The sequence below is a fragment of the Athene cunicularia genome (assembly GCF_003259725.1).
Source record: "Athene cunicularia isolate RWA chromosome 1 unlocalized genomic scaffold, athCun1 chr1_part1, whole genome shotgun sequence".
NCBI classification, from domain to species: domain Eukaryota; kingdom Metazoa; phylum Chordata; class Aves; order Strigiformes; family Strigidae; genus Athene; species Athene cunicularia.
Genome location: NW_020799091.1, coordinates 129382003 through 129402210, shown reverse-complemented (window position 1 = coordinate 129402210; position 20208 = coordinate 129382003). Strand labels below are relative to the sequence as shown.

The window sequence follows — 20208 nt, the reverse complement described above, 5'->3', positions numbered from 1 at the left end:
TCCCTTACTTTCCACCCCACTTCCTTATACAATGTGTCTCCTGCAAGTCATATATCACATTCTGATGAAAGTAGATATGTAAGAAGGATCTTATCCCTATCAAAGCTTTTCGTATTATATTAAGTCATCCCCCAATTTCAAAAACAATATCTCATGCTGGCTCAATCTGTCATACCCCTCAGCACACAAAAATTTTCAATTCTTGAACACCCATCTGAATTGTTAACTCAGAGACCAGCCTTAAAGGAAGGGAAAAAAAAAAAAAAAAAAAAAAGAATTCAAAACACTACAGAAATTCATTGTAGGATTTTGAAGGAAAAGAGTACCCAGAAGTAGGCCATTGGTTTCAGAAAGGCTGGGAATAGTGCCAGCTGCATGCCAAAAACTCAGACATGTATGTGGCAGCATCATACTGAGAGGTTCAGCTGTTTTGAAAAGCCTGCTTCTAATTTAATTTTGAACAGAAAATGCTTCAAACTAACTTACTTCTATAAAAAGTTGGAACCACTGAGATGGGATAATTACTTTTCCTTCACAGATTTTAGATGTCGTGTTTCCTGTAGAGATAACTGGAAGGTCCACTGTGACAGATAGGTAAATAACTGAAAAGATGCCCCCACACTTCCTCCCCAGTCTCTTATTGTAACTGGTCATGTATCCTCCTGCTCTTTCTTCTGTCTTTTGGCTTTCATACCCATGCACTTTTGTGCCTTGCCAAAGACCCTTCCTTTACAGTCAGCTTGACCATCCCCCTTGCTGCTGGACAAGTCAAGGTAGCCATAGTAACTTAAAAATAGCTACCAAGGCCCCATTTCAGATAGAAGAAAATAGTCATTTAAAAAAAAAAAAAAAAATCGAGGTAGAAGATCATCTAAAACCATAATTGGGCCAAGTGAATTTAACACCTTTAAAAATATTTGAGTGGCCACTTCTCAAGCCTGGGCTCCCTGAGATGCCATGCTATCACATTTTAGATACATTTCTTTGCTGACTGAGGAGTCATAGAGAGCATCTCACAAAGTCAGATGTCTCTTACTGATCAGAAATGTCATTCATCCTTTTTACATCTGGCAGCACAGATTTCTTTTTCTGAAAAAGGTCTACCCTTTTCCACCTCCTCCTGAAAAGTTGTAACCTTCCCGCAGTGTTTAGTTCTCCCCTTACAAAATAATATCACTTCCCTGCCTCAGCAGCCAGTCCAAAACATCAGGGTCTCGCAGGTTATTGTTGTCAGGAAAAGAGACATTTGGATGATGGAGACCCATGCCTTTGAACACACTCTTGTATCTACAGTAGGATGCATCACAGTCCTGCTGCTTTAAAAGGAGGAAGAAGCAAACCCTCCGAGTTATCTGATCACTGCAATGGTGCCATTTGGCTGTGCACTTTCTCACAACCTGTCCTATACTCCCTCCCTTTACCCTTTCACCTGTTCCATAGACACCTTTTGCCTGTTCTTTAGGCATATTTTTGATACAATGGGATTGTGCTCGATCATTTTGCATGAGTTTTCCTGAACTTCCTCTTCTTGAGCTGTTCCTCCTAATTATGCACGTGTATTTGTCCTCTCAGCAAAGTCTTTCTAACAAAAAATTTAAAAATTCCTCAGCTGCTTTGCATTTTCCCCTGCTCTGGATAACAAAGTATGCTTGCCTTTCTGATTTGGAGATTGCAATCATTGCCAAAGCTCCCTGCTTTCATTAGAAGGCTTCGGGATCCTCTCAAGAAAATAATTAACCAGTTAGACAAAAATTTGGTAGATGTAAAAACGAACCTGCTATAATATTTTCCCTTTTAAATTTGCAAAGGATTTAGTCAACCTAAATAGGTTTCTAATACCTGTGTCTTTAATAATCCTTAACTGAGTAGAATGTATGGGGAATTCATGAAAAAGGCCAGTAATTGTATACTGCTCAAAGCCTAGAAAGAATATTACCCATTTAATGGGACTTTTAAAGTTTCCACACAGGCATGCTTTAGAAATAGAAAATAAATAAATACCATTACTGAAGATCTCTTACAGAAAAATACTTATTCATACAATTTTCAAAATAAAATTTATTTATAATATTAATGTATTAATAATAATGTTATAAATATTTTATTGTCAGAAAGTTATCTCTCATTTTTTATTTTGAAAACCAAGAACAATTGCAATCTCATTGTCACCAAAATGGGATAGAAGAACCTATCGACACCAACGTGATGTAGATAAGCAGACACTCCTTTATTAACAGCCGGGTGTGCAGGGGAGTCGTCTCACCAACAACGCATTTAACCTGTGTAGCATGCTGACATTATAGGATACAGTAATACATATTAATCAAGTTCTTATACATAGACATGATAATTCCTGTAACTCATTTTCATATTCCCACCCCTTCCTGGTCATGTGCACTTGAGCCCTGAAATGAGTTGGAGGGCTACTTCTGCGACCACCACAGACTACTGACTAGAAAGAAAGACCCTCCAATGCCCCTGACTCAAGGACTTTGGCTCACATTGCAGTTTTAACGTGCTTCGAGGCCCTTTCACAATACAGCTTTTAAAGCACCTGGTCTACAGGGCAATAAATCATCCTTACCAAACTAAATAAAACATCTCTATGACTACTTAAAACATTACTCCGCTATCTTTTATAAAAACTGATATTCCCGTGAAATTCCATTTAATTGATTAGTCCTAATCATTCCTTATCAAAATCTCCAAAAATCATCAACTCAAATTAATAACAAATCAGTAACAATCAGTAACATCATGACTTTTTCTTTTTCTTTTTTTTTTTTTTTTTTTTTTTTTTTTAATTCAGAAAGGAGAATCCTTGTTGAGGTCCAAAAATCACTTTTCATTGGAAAGAGCTTCACAATGAAAACTTGCTAATCCCATTTATGTTTTAAAACAAATAACATGAATACAAATGCATTATTAATTACAACAGACTTTTCAGGATAAATCAGTTCTCAGGGACAAATTTAACCCTATTATGAACCATGGAATTCAATGAAGTGAGCTAAAAATAAATGTGGAAGTCGTCTTTGTCTTACATTTTTTTAGCAGCAAGAGAAACACATGAATTCGTACCTGACTTTTAGCAAGAGATACAAAAAGACTGGAACTTTTGAATTTTATTTTTACTTGTATTTCATACTGAGGGGGCAAACCCTATTTTTAATCATACTTTCTCCCACATCTCTTCCTTTTTTCCTACTTGAGAAAGGGCGGACTTTTTTCAGTGCAGCCCCTCTATCCAGGTAGCTGCAGGACACTTCAAACCAAGAGGTCAAACATGCCACAGGCTGTGCAGTGACCAGCTAAATGAATGCATGCCTCCCACAGAGCCAGCACCTTCAAAAGTACATGTGAAACCTCTGATAATTCAGTGCTTCAGGCTGTGTGTCTTCAACATTTGCAAGGCTGAGACCATAAAAGCATCTTTTCTGAGTTTTTGCAAATAGCCTATTGACCTTTTCACAGGTGTTTTCCCAGCTACCTTGACAGAAAAATAAAAGCTTTCCTTGGAGATTCCACAACCCCTGGCTCAGAAGGGGATGCATGTCCTCTCCAGACATGGACCCGCACAGTGCTGATACACCAACTCCAGCTGTGACAACATGCTTTTAGGTGCAGTGATCACCTGGTTCCATATGCAGTGCACTGATCAAGATGACAGTTGTCATGAGAGACAGGACTTCCCCTGGTGACACACTGATTTCAGGCAGCAACAGGGACCCAGGGGTAGAGCTCTGTGTTTCAGTACCATAACAAACACAGAATAAATAGATTTTCTGGCCTCATTCTAGTTTCAAGCAGACAGGCTTTGCAGTGCAGTCTGCCTTTCCTTACTAATGGCTGCCCACTGTGCCTATGATTAAGAAATCACTGGACCTTTGAACCTGTCAGCACAGGACAGCAGTGCTGAAAATGTAGGGTGCCTCTATTTAATGGCATTAACTAGATACTTGCCAGCTGCAGTGCTTCTTTACAAAGTCTACTTTTTCTCATTATATGTATTAAATAAACTCATTCTGATTTGCTTTGCCCCTTCTCATAGGAGAATTTGTCACGAGTTATGTACTACACAGATTTCACTGTCTACAGAACAGGTCTTTTGAAATGTTTAATCAAGATCTTTGGTCCTAAGAAGAGACTTCCGTCATTGAACTGTTGACAAAACAGTTGCTTTCTCCAGGGAACAGCTGCGAAATAGGGATTTGGCTCACAGGTATGATAATTTTCTAGGCAGCAGGAGGATATTGAAGATCAGGATTCATGGGTTTACCCTGGGCATGGAAGGGACGTACAGTGCAAAACTTACTTACAGACATGACTGAGAACATTGCACTTGATTTGAAAGGCAGCAACTGACATTAGCTAAAGCAATCTATGAAGTGACGGATAAGCATTGATCCCCCAACTCAGCCTGAACAGACTTTATCCATAAAATTACTTTACAAGAGAAAACAAAACAAAACAGAAAACAAAACAACAACAAAACAAACAAAAACACAAAACAAAACAACAAAAACAAAACAAACAAACAAACAAACCCAAAAAAAACAAAACAAAAAAAACAACCAAAAACTAATAGGGCCTGACTGCTGGGCAGGTTTGGAGATGCAAGATTTTGGACAAAATGAAAGGCTGCAAAGGGTATGGAAATAAAATGACTGATCCATGAAGGCATTAACCACACAACAGAAGTCATTTTTATTACAGCATTCTGAATGGGAGCTCTCACTCTGCTGCAATTGTAAACCACTGCCAGCCTTACCAACATTGCATGATAAAAAGTTCATCTGTCAGCCTGTGGTCTCTTGGGCAAAACTCAGATACAGGTGGGTGGATTCATCATCCAGACACTTTCCCAGCAGTTACTGACATACTTCTATACCTGCGTAATGTGAACACACTTTGCTTACACAATTGCAAGACGCGCTTGGTTTTGATAAGTCTCTTGAAGTCTGAAGTAATGTGGTGATGTCCCTTTAGCTAGCCTGTTGCCTTCCCATTGCCTTTGCTATATTCTCCATTTCAAAAGCCAACAGTCTGTAGTTGTACGTATGTACAGCTGGGCTTCATGCTGTTGTACGCTGCTAACAAACATGGGCATTTGGCTCCCACTGTGCTCAAGGGGTTCACTCTCATGCTCTTTGAGGAAAAGAAACAATGCATCCACTCAACTCAGTCCCCAAGGAAAGCAATAAGCTCTGTAAAAGTACTGAGACCTGTGGCATGCTTGCACTGCCTGGGCAGCGAGACCCATCCACAGGCCATGAGGAAGCCCACTGCCATGAAGTTGTAAAATGCTTTAACTGACAGAAAGGCCCCACAAGGCAGTTTAGAAGTAATATGGCTGTCCTCAAAATGAGCAGCCTCTCCCCACCCTACTGTGCAAAGCCTTAGGAAAAGTGATCACAGAGAACTGAGTGCCTGTTTAGGGCAGTGGTTGTAGCACTTTTGGGAACAGCTTCTGCCTGGAAAAGATGGTTCAGATTTATTACACATTTTTTATTTTCTCCTCTCTGGAAAGATGACTTTACCAGCTTAGCTTGTTGGAATTTTCAGCCTTTAAATGTACATGATTTCAATAATACTCTTACTAAAAACTAGCTACAACTTCTAAAACGTTTTCAGAGATAACTCATATTGCTTGTATCAGGAAGGAAGGTCTTATTTCCTCCAAAGAAATTAATATAAAGATACAGAATGAATGGACACTGTCTCAGATGAGGAACTCTAAAGAATTTGTATGTTTAACATCAGCATGAAGGTTCTGATCTTTCAGGCATGCAATTCTTACTCTTATTGCCATTTTGCCATGGGCTAAATTTTACATCCAATTAGTTTTACCCATTAACTACCACAGCCCTAAAATATATGCTTAACTAGGTTTTATTTTTCCCTTTCCCTCTGCTAGCCCTCTACTTTGTCATCAGTGTCTGATTACAGAGGCATTTTTTTCCTGTCTTTAAGTTCTTACAGATAAATGAGAATAATACAGTAAAAATGGGGTATATAGTTTTTCCAGCCCACACAAAACTATGATGACTTTACTTCAGGGAACTTTTTCCTTTTTTGGAGGTACTCAGTGTGGGCTGTCCTTAAATTGCCAAATATTTCTTATTCACATGACAAGTCTTTGTTTCTTCAGTGTCACTGATTTTGAGCCCTGTATAAAGATATCTTTAGGCCCTTTCTTGAATTTTTTACGGGTAAAAAATGTGTGTAACTCTTTGTAGTAATCTTTTTTTTTCTGTATAACCTTATGAATCATCACCCTGCTATGTGTATCCTGCTTCTGCAAGCTGCCTCCTGCACTGGTGAAAGAAACAGGGTATGTCTTGTCCTAGGCTTCTCAGTCTCATAGCCGTACTTACCTTCTCTGGGATTTCATCCTGAGCTGCAGTGGAGACAATCACAGTCTGCTTTTCATCTGCCACCAAACAGATATTAGGCTGCTTTCTGAAGTGAAAAAACAAACATATTTGGCAATCACACTCTGCATGTTGACTTTATTCTCTCCACGCATCTAGCACCCATAAATTTTGAACTCTCTGGTTGATTTCAGCTAAATTAATGAAGGATCACTCATCAGAACTATTTTAAGCTCATTTTAAACTGCTGTCGATAGTCCTGAAGAAGAGAAAAGTGCTGTTATTATCCAGACAGGAAAAAAACACGAAGGGTGTCACGTCTAAAGAGGAAAAGTCAACTGACCTTCATGCCTTTAGAAACCTATCCACAAGGTTTCATGGGTAACCAGACTTCCTTTTATCTGCTGCTCACAGAAAGACTTCCTGAAGGCAGACTCAGATTTGCTCCCCCAGGCAGGTATGGGATAGGGCCCCCAAACAATTCAGCATGTCCTGTCCCCCCTAGCCTCCTCTTACATTTGCAGTCTATTGTGAATATATGCACAGCAGCATTCTCAAACTGGTGATTCACGTGGCTAGGCTGAAGATGAGTCTCCTCATGGCATGCCTCACCCAAGGGTCTTTCTACCTTTTCTGTCCTTGCAGGTTTGCAGGTCATTATTTCAAACTACCTGTATATCTCACTGCTTTAGCTTTCCTCCAAGTCTAAAGGCTTGCAGAAAGCCTCCCTCTTCTCTAGTTAATTCAGGCTCTTTTGAGCAGCTGTAGCATGGAGCGCAGACTCTCCAAAGTGGCCAAAGACCTCTGGCCAAACTTTTCTTCTGTTTTTCCTCAGACCTAACTGTTATCACTGTGGAAGAAATTTTATTGGTGAGTCTGTTTCCCATGGAAATGCCCTGGGTGGTCAACACATGTCAACTGTCTGTTTGCCAAAACCATACCCTAAGGCAAGAATTAAATGTAGGGAAATCACAGAATCATCTAGGTTGGAAAGGACCCTGGAGATCATCTAGTCCAACCGTTTGCCTAGCACAGTTCGCCCCTACAGCATATCTTTAAGCTCCAAATCGACCCTACTCTTGAAGACTTCCAGGGATGGGGACTCCACCACCTCCCTGGGCAGCCCATTCCAACACCCAGCCACATGTTCTGTAAAGAAATGCTTCCTAATATCTAGTCTGAACTTTCCCTGGCTCAACTTGAGGCCATTCCCTCTTGTCCTGTCACTTTCTACTAGGATAAAGAGGCTCAAACCCAGCTCACTGCAGCTTCCTTTCAGGTAGCTGTAGAGGGTGATATGGTCTCCCCTCAGCCTCCTCTTCTCCAGACTAAACACCCCCAGTTCCCTCAGCTGCTCCTCGTATGACCTGTGCTCCAGACCCTTGACCAGCTTTGTAGCCCTTCTCTGGACATGTTCGAGTAACTCTATGTCCTTTTTGCAGTGAGGGGCCCAAAACTGAACACAGTAATCAAGGTGTGGCCTCACCAGCGCCAAGTACAGGGGCAAGATCACCTCCCTGTCCCTGCTGGCCACACTAATCCTGGTACAAGCCAGGATGCCATTGGCCTTCTTGGCCACCTGGGCACACTGCTGGCTCCTGTTCAGGTGGCTGTCAATCAGCACCCCCAGGTCCCTCTCTGACTGGCAGCTCTCCAGCCACTCCTCCCCAAGCCTGTAGCACTGCTGGGGGTTGTTGTGGCCCAATTGCAGCCCCTTGCATTTGGCCTTATGGAAACTCCTACAGTTGGCCTCAGCCCATGGCTCCAGCCTGTCCAGGTCTCTCTGCAGAGCCTCCCTACCCTCGAGCAGATCAACACTCCCACCCAACTTGGTGTCATCTGCAAACTTACTGAGGGTGCACTCGATCCCCTCGTCCAGATCATCAACAAAGATGTTAAACAGGAGTGGCCCCAAAACCGAGCCCTGGGGGACACCACTTGTGACCAGCCACCAGCTGGATTTAAGTCTACCACAACTCTCTGGGCCCGGTCATCCAGACAGTTTTTTACCCAGCGAAGTGTGCGATTGTCCAAACCTCCAGCAGTCATTTTTGCCAGAAGAATGCTGTGAGAAACAGTGTCAAAAGCCTTGCTAAAGTCAAGGTAAATTACATCCACAGCCTTTCCCTCATCCAAGAAGCAGGTCGCTCTGTCATAGAAGGAGATCAGGTTTGTCAAGAAGGACCTGACTTTCATAAACCCATGCTGACTGGGCCTGAGCATCTGGTTGTCTCTCATGTGTTGCATGATGGTGTTTAGGATGAGCTGCTCCATCAGCTTCCCAGGCACCGGAGTCAAGCTGACAGGCCTGTAATTTCCCGGATCATCCTTCCGACCCTTCTTATAGATGGGCGTCACATTGACCAATTTCCAATCTGTTGGGACCTCCCCGGTCAGCCAGGACTGCTGGTAAATGATAGAAAGTGGCCTGGTGAGCAACACAGCCAGCTCCTTCAGCACTCACCGGTGTATCTCATCTGTTCCCATAGACTTGTGTATGTCTATGTGATGCAGCAGGTCACTGACTGTCTCCTGGATTGCAGGGGGGACGTTCTCACAGTCCAAATGTAAGTGCCCTGAGAAATTCAGGCCAGAAACTGAGCTGACACAGCAAGCAGAGAAGAATATATTTAATGTGACCAAGAAAAAAAAATCTTTAAGTGATGGGAAGTGTTTCCATTTTAATGGAAACTTGTTTTTATGTGCAGATGTAAAACCCAAAATAGAGGCTTACTCCTCACTTGGATGACATGTGAATATAACCTTTCTGTCAGCGCTTCTGCTCACCTGAGTTTAAAACCCTTCCAGGACCATTTGGCTTTACAGGAAGAGAAAAAATAGTCTCGAGCAATAATGATGGAGCATTTGGGATCCTTCAGCTGTAACCTATGCTCAGAGCTTTTCTGTGCCCTGAGGACATCCTCATGTGTAACCATTCTGGCCTCCTGCCCTTGCCAGTATGATTTTTCATATATTTATCCCCATTATTAGATAATCACTATCTGGTATCTTAACAGGAATATCATTCATTCCCAGAAATTGTAAAAGTAGTTCTCTGACCTTGGATCTTCTTGAGATCTTTCACCTGCTTTTTGTATTTTTAAGTAAAAATTATAATTATTCATACATGTTATATTTAATATGAAAATATGCACATGTCTGTATTACAGTCTCATAATTATCCACTTCTTCAGTCAAAGTTTTAGAAGTGTTAAATATTTGACAACAAACTATTGTCAAAAATACAGCAACCATGTAATTTTTATCATCTTTTGCCAATTGCTTTACGTAAAGCAAAGCAGAATTCAAACTTGTACCTTTCATCTACGATCTCAGTGTTTTAGCACTGTGGTGATTTTACCTGCTCCACTTCAAAAAGAAGGACACTTCTTCATTTTGTTTCAGATGTGGTATTCAGAAACCTCTTGGCACTGAGCCTTTGGACAGTTCTGCCTCCATTCTAGGAAAGCTCTGTGAACTGCATACTTGTTTTTGAAGCTTAATAGATCAGCATGTCAGAACTTAAGCTTCCTCTTAAACTCAAATGCACTTTTTTCCTGCCATGGTCCTCTTAAAGACACAGAGCCCCCATCAGGGTCATATTTTCTTGTGCTCTTGAAAAAACTATAAATTATTCCCCATCAGTGATGCCTTTCAGTCTTCCTCCTTCCTAGATAAAAGAAAGTCCTGGAAACAGTAACCACTGACTTTCAATTTTTCAGCTAGCTCAGTAGTCTTTAAACCCTGTATCTCAGTATTTCCAGTTCCCTGAACTAAGGATTTTCATGCTATCTGCCAAAGTAGCAAGTAGGGAAATCTAAGATCTTTGTCAGGTCTGGATTATGAGGAAAGCATGTTGTCTAGAGCAACTGAAGTATGTTTCATCATGCATTTTTCTGTCTCTCTGGATGACTACTACCTTTTCCTTTGGTCAAGTCTTTTATCCACAATCTTCTCGAATCCTCTCTGACCATACTAACAAATAACATCTCAGGGAGCCTTTCCTTTTTCTTGCCCAAGCTCTTATGTGTCCTCTGCCCCATAGCTCTTCTAGCACTCCCCACAGTTCCTATTTCAGAAGTGAATGTTCTCTTCCCCATGCTTCCCATTCCCTAACCAACCCCACAAACTATAGCCCACAGAGCTGTCTCTCAAGGATAGTTTCCATTTTCCCCAGTCCACCACCACCTACTACCATCCTGTTTGTCTTCAAGGACAGGGATTTCTATTGAAGTACCTCTCTGGTAATTCCTTCTGTTCCCTCCATTGGGCCAGATACCTAACTAAGGCAGGAATTCTTTCCAGATGCAGCCAGGTTATACCATTAGCTTCTGACATATCTTTCACTTACCATTCAGCTCCACAACTCACCTTGATATAAGCCAGCAAATATTTCTTTTTTTTTTTTTTTTTCCATCACTCAAAGAGTTCAAATACACCCCGTCTAGCAGATGGACCTGTGGGTTGACACCAGCAAGCTGATCCTTGACCACCCTGCCAGCAAAACAACCATTCTACCATTATTAGTATTGAGCAGTGAGAACGCACCCCCGGTTAAACACTGAAAAAATAATATTAGGCTTTCAGAAAACATTTCTTAATGATCTTTCACAACCCTCCAGAAAAAAACTCATTAGCAGTAGCAGAAACCCTGGAGCTGTGCAGAACACATCCAGCATGTGTCAAAGGAGACCATTAGTTTGCTTTCTGATGAAAGAGGCACATGAGTCACAATGCAGGAGACATTTGCAGGCCAGCATAGATTTTGAGAATAGTGGGAAAAGACATCTAAGCAATCTAAGTGGAAACCGAGCAGCAACAGGAAAATCACAAAAGGGGTAGCTGTAGACATTCTGAACTGAGAACAAACAAGCAGAGGGTCAGGTTTAATATTTTTCAGCTTTTGAGACAGAATGCCAGTTTAAGTTAATTCGGATGAAATGGGAGCATGCAGTACAAAATGATGTCTGCTACTGGAGATCTCTTCACAGAGAAGAGTTCAGGACCTTTGTATGAACTTGGCCAGAACGTGTTCAAAGTTATCCTCTTTTGCAAAAGCAATGATTTTACTTTTCCAGTGAGCAAATTTCAAGTAGGAGTTATTCTGCCCTCGTCCACTCAGGGCAAAACTAAAACATCTAAATGAATGGATGTTAAAATGTCTTTGGGATGTTCTAAATATTTTTCAAATTCTTCTGTCTCCAACTCCATCCAAATAATGGAGCTAGAGATGCTGCAACAAGAAACTGGCTTTTACCTCTGCAAAATCACACTTGAAATTTTGACCTAGATGTCTTTTACATTTACATTCCTCAGGCACCCTTACTTTTAATGATGCTCAGGAACATTTAAGAGATTCAACTGCTTGTGTCTCTCCATTCCGCCCTCTACTTCTCTCAGAGTCACCCTTAATTTTCTCCAGGGAACAAATTCTTGCAAAGTACCAGGTATGCTCAGCTGACATTTAACTGAACAGAAATGGGGGATGCTCAGCCTCCTAAAATATCTGCTTATATCTTTTTAGGACTTGACAGATATACTGATATATGATGTGGAGTAATTGGAATTAGGACAAATCCTCACACAGATTTTGTCTGAGCTAACCTGGAACAAGAACTAAATTCTTCAGAGCTGATGGCTATCCTGAGGTTCCTTGCTTCTAATTCTCCTATCAGACACATTTCTCCCAGAATCTGTTGGGGTTTTTTTTGTTTTTTGTTTGTTTTTTTTTTTTTTGTTTTGGTTTGTTTTATTTTTAAACATAAAACCCACCTTGTTTCCAGTCAAAAGATTGAGATTAAGGCTGAATATTGCACTACCCAGTGTCAAAATTTTATAAAAGGCTCACATTCTGGTTTCTTGTCATCTTAGCTAGCTATCAAACAAGTGAAGTGTGCAGGTTGAAGTCCTGCCGGGAACTGAGAGCACGTTGCCGTTGCCTCTCCCCCACCTGCGTTGGTCAGGCTGGAAGTTAGACACAGACCTCGGCTAAAATAACAAGAAATTTAATACAACGGAGTGATAGAACAATCTGAACAACAACAGTATCAATGGTAACAACAATAAACAGCAATAACAGTGAACAAGACAAACGATATACAGAGAAATACCGCTAGCTGGTTTACAGAAAGAAAGGTTTCCGCCACCAAGCCCAAAGACCCAGGTGAAAAGGTTCCGCCCCTGGACCTGAGCCAGCATGGTATGAAGAACCCAGCTGAAGATCCCTTGCCCCTCGCTCTCTGCTGGGGAAAAACTTGTCTCTATCCTAGCTGAACCAGGACATAATCCACCCCTTTATTCTATACCATCTGTGTCATGTCCAGCTGCCATTTAGCAGTTAACAATAACAAAACAACAATTTACAAAGGCACAGCATAATTTACGGCATGTTCTCACCCAGAATCAAGTCCTCCTGTGGTTCGCATCGGACCTCTCCATTGTCCTGCATCACTGAGAGGTGCACCCAGGCCCTTGGGCAAAACCAATCCCATGGATGGGTTTGCCTTTACCTTTGCCTGGCACAGGACTAAAACAGACAATTTTTCCCAATATATTCCTCACGCGCACCACAGGGACTTTAACCCCATCTACAGCACGTGGAGGTTTTGACTGAGCCGGGCCAGCTCGATTGGCAGATCCTCTGGTGTTGACTAGCCAGGTGGCCTTTGCTAGATACGTGTCCCAGTCTTTGAAGGTCCCACCTCACAGTGCTTTCAATCTGGTTTTTAACAGTCCATTGTAGCGCTCGATCTTCCCAGAGTCTGGTGCGTCGTAGGGGATATGGTAGACCCACTCGATGCCGTGTTCTTCTGCCCAGGCATTTATGAGGTTGTTTCGGAAGTGGGTCCCATTGTCTGACTCAATTCTCTCCGGGGTGCCGTGTCGCCACAGGACTTGGGTCTCAAGGCCCAGAATGGTGTTTCGGGCGGTGGCGTGGGGCACTGGGTAAGCTTCCAGCCACCCAATGGATACTTTCACCATTGTGAGCACGTGGCGCTTCCTGTGGCAGGTCTGTGGCAGTGTGATGTATTCGATCTGCCAGGCTTCTCCATATCTATATTTCAGACATCGCTCTACATTTCACTGGGACTTCACCCACTTGGCATGTTTGATTGTAACACATGTCTCACATCCATGGATGATCTCTGCAATGGTGTCAATGGTGAAGTCCACCCCTCGATCTTGATCCCACCTGTATGTTGCATTCCAACCTTGGTGGCCCAATGTTTCGTGGACCCAATGGGCTATGAACAGTTCACATTTGCGCTGCCAGTCCAAGTCCACCTGAGCTATTCTGATCTTAGCAGCTTGGTCTGCCTGCTGATTGTGTCAATGTTCATCAGTGGCCAGACTCCTAGGTACTTGGGCATCCATATGGCACACCTTCACAACGAGGTTTTCCACACGGGGTGCACTATCCTGCCATACTTCAGCAGCCCAGATGGTTTTACCCTTACGTTGCCAGTTGTTCTGCTTCCATTGCTGCAGCCATTTCCACGGGGTATTCGCTAATGCCCACGAGTCAGTGTAGAGCTAGAGCCGTGGACACTTTTCCCGCTCAGCAATGTCCAAATCAAGCTGAACGGCTTTCACCTCTGCAAATTGGCTCAATTCACCCTGTCCCTCAGCATCCTCAGTGACCCGTCATCTGGGACTCCATACAACACTCTTCCACCGTCAATGTTTTCCCACAATATGACAAGAAACATCAGTGAACAGGGCATATTGCTCCTCCTCATCCGGCAGCTCGTTATATGTTGGGGCCTCCTTAGCACGTGTCACCTCCTGCTCTGGTGACATCCTGGATTCTTTGCTCTCTGGCCAGTTCATAATCACCTCTAGTATCCCTGGGCGGCTGGGGTTCCCTATTCGAGCCCATTGTTTTATTATTGCAACCCATTTACTCCACGGGGCATCGGTTGCATGATGCGTAGAGGAGGCCTTACCTTTGAACATCCACCCCAGCACTGGCAGTCGGGGTGCCAGGAGGAGCTGTGTTTCAGTGCCGACCACTTCTGAGGCAGCCCGAACTCCTTCATACACTGTCAGTATCTCCTTCTCAGTTGGTGTGTAATTAGCTTCAGAGCCTTTGCATCCCCCACTCCAAAAGCCTAGAGGTCGGCCTCGGATCTCCCCAGGTGCTCTCTGCCAGGGACTCCAGGTAGGACCATTCTCCCTGGCTGCGGTGTAGAGCATGTTCTTAACCTCCTGACCTTCCTGGACTGGCTCAAGGGCTACTGCTTGGGCAATCTCCCGTTTAATTTCTTCAAAGGATTGTTGTTGCTCAGGGCCCCATTCAAAATCGTTCTTCTTACGGGTTACATGGTAGAGAGGGCTCACAAACAGGCTGTAGTTCAGGATGTGCATCCTCCAGAACCCCATAGTACCCAGGAAAGACTGAGTGTTCTGTCTAGAGGTTGGTGGGGCCATGGCTGTTATCTTGTTTATCACCTCCACTGGGATGTGGCGACGCCCATCTTGCCATTTTATCCCTAGGAATGGAATTTCTCTTGCAGGACCCGTAACTTTCTTTTGCTTAATGGCAAAGCCGGCCCTCAGGAGGATTTCAGCTATCTTCTTCCCTTTCTCAAAGACTTCCTCGGCTGTGTCCCCCCATACAATGATGTCATCAATGTACTGCAGGTGTTCTGTAGCCCCACCTCTCTCCAGTGCAGTATGGACCAGTCCATGGCAAATGGTGGAACTGTAGTTCCACCCGTGGGGCAATCGATTCCAGATGTACTGGATGCCTCCCCAAGTGAACGCAAACTGTGGCCTGCACTCTGGCGCTATCAGAATGGAGAAGAACGCCTTAGCAATGTCAATCATGGCGTACCACTTGTCTGCCTTTGACTCCAGTTCATACTGGAGCTCTAGCATGTCCGGCACTGCAGCACTCATTGCTGGCGTAACTTCATTCAGGCCATGGTAGTCCACAGTTAGCCTCCATTCACCATTAGGCTTTCTCACTGGCCATATAGGACTGTTGAGGGGTGAGTGAGTTTTGCTGATCACCTCCTGGCTTTCTAGTTGACGGATCAGCTGATGGATGAGGACCAGGGAATCTTGGTTTCTGCGTTACTGCCGCCGGTGCACTGTCCTGGTAGCAATGGGCACTCGCTGCTCCTCACCATAAGCCGCCCCACCACTGAGGGATCCTCTGAGAGGCCGGGTAAAGTGGACAACTGTTCAACCTCCTCCAGGGCAGCTACACCAAAAGCCCACCGGTACACTTTTAGGTCTTTGAAGTACCCTCTCCTGAGACAGTCTATGCCCAGGATGCACGGGGCATCTGGGCCAGTCACAGTGGGGTGCTTATGCCAGTCCTTCCCAGTCAGGCTCACTTCAGCTTCCAATAGGGTCAGCTGTTGGGATCCCCCTGTCACTCTGGAGATGCAGATGGATTCAACCCCACTGTAGCTCGATGGCATCAGGGTGCACTGTGCGCCAGTGTTCACCAAAGCCTTATAGTCTTGTGGGTCTGACGTGCCAGGCCATCGGTTCCACACTGTCCAGTAAATCCGATTGTCCCTTTCCTCTACCTGGCTGGAGGCAGGGCCCCTCTAATCCTGCTCAGCATCACTCACTTCTTGTAAGCATGATTTACTGGTCCCCTCAAGAGGGTCAGACATAACATTCACTTTTCTATTCTGCCTGGGAGATTTCTAACTGGACACTGGAGCTGCACTCTTCTTGGAGGACTCCCCTTTTTTGATGGTCTTCCCTTTCAGATGCTCTACTTGTGCAGCTAGGGCAGCAGTGGGCTGTCCATCCCACCTCCTATGTTCTCTCAGTGGTCACGGAGGAAAATTCACAGGGTGCCTCGTGTTGTGTACCTTCTGCTGCCTTTCTCTTGGGTGGGGAAACATTTACTTCTAATGGCTGAGACATCAGCCCATGAAGGTGGAACGTAGGGCATGTCCTCTTACTCTTTCTGGAGCCTCTGTGACAGTTCCTCCACAGCTGAGACCCAGGAATGCTGCGATGAAAGGAGATTTCCCTCATATTGCTGGAGCTTGCCAACCACTCCATCCACTGTTAGAGTGTGGGTGTCTGTCCACCAGGACACTATTGACAATGCTTTTGATTGCGCTTCTGTTGCGCTCTTCGGGAACTTTGGGTCCATGGGTGACTGCTCATTATTCATATCACCATAGATCATCGCAAACACAACCAGTTCCCTGAGGTTCTGGATGCCTTTCTCAATGCTGGTCCATTTGCCCAGCTGACATAGGATATCATCCTTGTAGGGGTACCTCTTCCTTACACTGAACAGGAGTCGCTTCCAAAGACTGAGGGTTTGAGTCTGTTTCCCTATTTCCCTATCAATGCCAGCATCCTTGGCCAAAGATCCCAGCTCTTTGGCCTCTCTCCCCTCCATCTCAAAAGCACTGGCTCCATTGTCCCAGCATCGGAGCAGCCAGGTGCAAATCTGCTCGCCTCCCAGGCGGCCGAAATCTCTCCACATATCTCGCAGCTCAGTCAGGGACAGAGATCAGACAATCACTTCTGGCCCTTCCTCCTGTTCCCCTGATGGGCCTGGCTCATCCTCATCCCTCACTCTGCAAGCTGACTTTCTGCTATATTTGGTTTTCTGTATCAGGGCGACTGACACTGGCACTGCCTGGCTCTCTGGCTCAGTCTCTGTGCTGGAGGAGGCGACTGAGACTGGCTCTGTCTGTCCCTCCGGTTCAGATATTGTTTTTGTGGCCTTTTCTTCCCTTTGAGGTCAGCGGGTGATGTTAAAGAGGACACGGTATGAATGGGCAAGTCCCCAACACATTGCAGCTATTTGTGTCTCCTGGGTTTTGCCAGCTTGGTAGCACATCCTTTCTAAGCACTCCATCAGCTTCTCAGGGCTTTGCATTCGCTCAGGAGTGAAGTTCCAAAGCATTGGGGGTGCCCATCGACTCAGGCCTCCATCTTTTCCCACACCCCTTGCCACTCACTAATATCTGACCTCCGGGCAGGTTTCCGGGCACTGCTATTTTCAGAGAAATACCATATGGCCAAAACCGAAATCAGGCAGACTTTCAGAAGGCGTAGTTCCACAATCACGCTGGCTTGCAGGCTCCAGGGAGGGCTGAACGTCCACAAAGCCAAAGGATCTCTTCCCCTGGCTCACCCACAGATGGGGTGAGACCCATAACAAAAGCCCAAATGGCAAACAGGTACTGTCCCGCCCCAATGCACTGCGATACAAAGGCAGCATACACCTTCAATATCCCGTATAACAACATAAGAACCTTTACACATTTTCCACCCATAACAAAAGCCACCACATGGATCATAAACTGGATATAAGGAGTAATCCAGATGCACCACACAAACATGTGGTCCGGCATCACAAACTTTTTCTTATCAAACAAATACACAAAAAATAATTACACCCAACAGATTGCTCTATCACACTCTGGTCAGGGTCTGTCCCTTTTTATTCTTATTCCGAGCCCCACGTTGGTGCACCAATTAATAAATGTGCAGGTTTAAGCCTTGCCGAGACCGGAGAGCACATTGCCATTGCCCCTCCCCCACCCCCGCGGTCGGGCTGGAAGTTAGTCACAAACCCCGGCTAAAATAACAAAATACAAGATAGTGATAGAATAATCTGAACAACAACAATAGCAATGATAACAAGATTAAACAGCAATTACAGGGATCAAGACAAACAATATGCAGAGAAATACCGCTAAATGGTCAAGGAGCAAGCCCACCACGTGTATGGCAAAACCCAAAACCAGAAGTGAAAGTAAAAAGTCTCCACCCCTGGACCTGAAGTCAGCGTGGTATGAATAACCTGGCTAGAGATCCCTCCCCCCTCTCTCTCTGCTGGGGAAAAACTTGACTCTATCCTAGCTGAACCAGGACATGAAAAAAAAAAAATGTTGCTTATGATATCTAAATGCCAGAAAGGCATGATTCACAGAGAAAGGCTCTACAACTCGAATAGAGTTATACAGCAGGTATGTTTACTCCAGCGCCGGGGTGCAAGGGGATTTCTCCACAAAGCTTGCACACCCACCACACATTTTACTGAAAACTTATACAGTGTGGATATCCATATTCATTGGGTTACATAACACAATCTTACATATGCATGAGTAAGGCTGGGTTAGTTCGAAAGGCTGATGTCAACAGTTTATGTTAACTTTGCACCTGTGCATTGCCTCCAGGTGGGCATCTTCGGGGGGCTTTGGGAGGAAGGCATGTAGTCTTTCTCACCTTGTTTTTTTTTTCCCCGGAGCATGTGCAGATTCTCTTGGCCAATTTCTTAAATAATAAAAATGATTTTCAGACAGTTTACTTTCTGTCTTATCTAAGAGAACCAATAGAACTTCCACCATTCATACATGGCTATCTTTACTCATTAGCAAAATTCCAACTAGTTAGAGCCACCTGTTACTCAAGGGCAAAAGTATAATATTTTGCTGAACATTGTAATCCTTGGTAGATTTTCACAGTGAACTGCTTTGTTTTGATGAACACAGTAGTCCTTGGTAAATTTCCACAGCACAGTCTGGGCAAGCAGGATTCTTAGCAATATTTTTAAAAATACTAATACTTGCTATAAGTAAGCAAATAAGTTGCTAAGCAGTTTTCTATAAGTAAATAAATCTCAAAACACGTAATCATTTCTCTGTGTCAGGCAAATGAAAGAAAGTCCCACCTTATTTCAATCCCAAAATTTAGCTGCATGATGTTCAAAGAGCATTTAGGACCGACAATATCTGCTGGCCTTCCATACTTATTTTCTTGTGGAGTTTGTCTCCTGTAAGTGAGCAACATTCCCACACATTCACAGAACTTATCTTTGGTATTGTATAAAGTGGTGTTCACCTCCCAAACTTGCCTGTTTGCAGATGTAGAAAGCAAAAGAAGAGGATAGGTGCAGCAGCAGCAGGATGTTAAAGAAATCACAAGTGTGTACCTTAGATGGTCCATGTCCTCTTCATCCAAAGAGGAGAGCACAGAACACAAACCTGATGCATACCTTCTCATGGTTTTATCCTGAGAAGCTATTTTAAAGCCCAAAGAAGGGTCTTAAACCTGCCAATAGTAATTAAACATTTTCAGATTGCATATGCATCTCTGTCTACGCCTGGTGAGAAACACTCCCTACCTTAGGTTGATCTTTCATATTACGAGGTTGTTGCAAACATGAGTGGAGCTCTCCTTTTCATGGAGAGACTGAGGCCATGACCTCTTTTGTTCTCTGATATGCCTTTTAGCAGGAGTCGGTCAGACTCCTTGAGCTCCATGAACACAACCATGCACTACTCAGGCTGTCAAGAGAACAAATGGAAGGCAGAGTAAAACGTTCTCTCTGCAGTTGCCAGGATTCCTTGGATGCTTTGAATGGAAGGCATTTTATGCCTTGCTCAATCATGGCTGACATGGTCTTCATGTGCTGGCAGGGGTTGAGAGGCGTACAATGGCACGTTGTATCAACTCTGCATGGAAGATACTTCTGCCAAACAGAATAAGGAGTCTATTGTTGAAATCTGCATGATCACTGGTGCTTTCTCCATGAACTCTCTCTCTCTCCTTGCCACCTAAGATGGATATCGAGGGTAAAGTTGCTGGTAGGATCATTCCACTTGATTTATCACCTCTGTCTGTTCAAACCCTAAATATGGATGAAGACTAGAAGAGATAAAGAAAGTAGCCAGTGTAATACTATGAGGTTTCATTTTTCCCATTCACACAGCATGCGCCTCAGGAAAAGTAGAGAATAACGATGATGGCAGCCTTGTTTTAAGTTGGTTTTGCTTTTGTAAACAGAAATTAGAAGGCAAAACAAATCCTTATTAAATGTTGAATGTTGTACATCCCT

General features: G+C 43.8%; 1 long non-coding RNA gene across 1 annotated transcript; it reads right to left on the bottom strand.

Annotated features, from left to right (window-relative positions):
- Window positions 1-4785: 4785 nt before the first annotated feature.
- LOC113482335 lies at window positions 4786-19597 on the bottom strand. Its single transcript, XR_003398829.1, has 4 exons — window positions 19495-19597; window positions 10746-10868; window positions 6378-6462; window positions 4786-4874 (listed from the first exon to the last, which is right to left on the bottom strand). It is a non-coding gene; the product is annotated as an uncharacterized LOC113482335 (long non-coding RNA).
- Window positions 19598-20208: the final 611 nt, after the last annotated feature.